Raw genomic sequence first — 2,438 nt, 5'->3', positions numbered from 1 at the left:
AACTGTCCTCACACGCTTTGCTCCAAACAAACGAAGCTCCCTTCCTGGTTAGCTGGGTCAACGGCATGGCCATGCTAGAGAAATTCTCTACAAACCTATAATAGTATCCAGCCAAACTCAGGAAACTACGCACCTCACTGACCGTTGTAGGGCGGCGCCAATTGTTAACGGCCTCAATCTTAGCTGGATCCACTGAAACCTCATCCTTTGACACCACGTGCCCAAGGAAGGACACCTACCATAGCCAAAACTCACACTTAGAAAACTTTGCATACAGTTTATTTTCCCGCAGTGTTCCTAGGACCTTCCTAAGATGTTCCTCATGCTCCGCCTCTGTCTTGGAGTATACCAAAATGTCATCAATAAAAACGATTACAAAGGCGTCTAGGAAGTCCTTGAACACCCGGTTCATCAAATCCATGAATACCGCTGGAGCATTGGTCAGACCAAAAGACATTACAATGAATTCGTAATGCTCATATCTGGATCAAAATGCAGTCTTCGGAATATCACTGTCCCTGATCCTCAGCTGATGGTAACCTGACCGTAGGTAGAATCTTGGAAAATATGGTAGCACTCTGTAGCTGGTCAAACAGGTCATCGATTCTAGGAAGTGGGTACTTATTCTTAATGGTCACCTTATTCAACTCCCTATAGTCTATGCATAAACGTAATGACCCATCCTTTTTCTTCACAAACAACACTGGTACACCCCAAGGAGAAACACTGGGTCATATAAACCCTTTATCAAGCAGTTCCTGCAATTGGACCTTCAATTCTTTCAATTCTGCCGAAGCCATTCTGTACGGGGCTTTGGATATAGGAATAGTGTCTGGCTCTAGTTCAATCGTAAATCAATCTCCCTTGGAGGAGACAATCCTGAGAGTTCTTCCGGGAATACATCGAGATAATCTCTCACAACTGGTTCAGAGGTTAGTGCAACCTCGGTTTCTCTTGTGTCAAATACACTAGCCAAGATACTATAGACACCTTGGCTAATCAATCTTTTAGCTTTAACTGCTGAAATCACCTTAGGCGAGACTACTATTCCGATCCCTTTGAACTTAAAGCTGGCTTCTCTAAGGGGGTTAAAATTCACCTCCTTATGAGAACTGTCTATACTAGCTTTGTTGGCAGCCAACCAATCCATGCCCAGAATTACATTGAAATCTCGCATGTCTAATACTATTAGAATCAGATCAAAGGTGCGGTTTTCTATTTCTAACTGACATGCTTTTATCTTTTCACTGGCTATCATAATTTCTCTTGACGGTGTAGACACTGACAAAACATAGCCCAAAGGCTCCAAAACTAACATGGCATGCTTTGCTCCAAAACTAACATTGCATGCTTTGCAAACAACGACAAAATGAAAGAGTGGGACGAGCCAGAGTCAAACAATGTCAAGGCATAGTGCCTCAAGATTGGGAGCGTACCTGTCACCACTGTTCCGAGTGCTCAGCATCCCGATGACTGGTGGCATAGACCTGACCCTGCTGCTGCTAACAGCTTGAACTACCCTGATGCGAACTCGGAGGCTGACCCCCCGCACTTCCAGAACCACTACTAGGGCATTGGTTTTCCGTATGCCCTATCTGCTTACATCTGAAGCATGTCTCTGTGCCAATCAGACAGCGTCCCCAATGACACTTGCCACATGACTTGCATACCGGCCTTTTCCTCCAAACTCCTTCTGAAGTCGTAGCTTGTCATTGAGCATGCCCTACTGACCTGCTTGTACTCTGGACCTTCTGCAGAGGTCCCGGAGCTTTCTACTTAACCCTTCTCTTCTAGTTGGGGGCCGGTTCCTCCATCAGGGACTTCAGGAACTCTATCCCTGAAGGACAACCCACGCGTGCTGCCGCTCGAAAGGCTGCGGCGTAGGTAGGAGATGCCTCCTTGAACTAATCCCACGTGGCTTGGCCTCCACAGGCTCTATTATTTCTTCAGCCGAGTGCCACCAACGCTTGACATTGTCGATGAGAACGAAAAGCGGCATACTGCAGCTTCTACTCTCTAGACACCTCATGTACTGGAAGATCTCCTCAACAGTGGACACCATAATTTTGCCTTTATGGGGTTTTTCAAGGATCTGTTAAACGTTGAGGGATCATACTTCTTGAAATCTCGCAGGAATCCAGCTTCATCAACGAAGGGCCTGCCACGGTCCGACTCGTGGCCCTATTCCTGATTCTGAACTGGTGGTAACGGGACTAACGAGAATGGCGCATGCTATGACTGTACGTGCCGGGCGATCTGCTCGGCCACCATGCCCCATAACTGTCCCACCACGACCTACGTGACGACGTTCCCAATAGCTGCAGTCATAGTTGATATATCTACTGGAATTCTTGAGGACGACGGTCCTGGTGGGGGTACAGTCGAATTTCGAGGCCTGCTTCTTGGTCTAACTCTCTGCCAGGTTGACTTAGAGGGGT

Source organism: Benincasa hispida, chromosome 7 (genome assembly GCF_009727055.1).
Source record: "Benincasa hispida cultivar B227 chromosome 7, ASM972705v1, whole genome shotgun sequence".
In the NCBI taxonomy this organism is placed as follows: Eukaryota; Viridiplantae; Streptophyta; class Magnoliopsida; order Cucurbitales; family Cucurbitaceae; genus Benincasa; species Benincasa hispida.
This window is presented reverse-complemented; position numbering follows the sequence as displayed.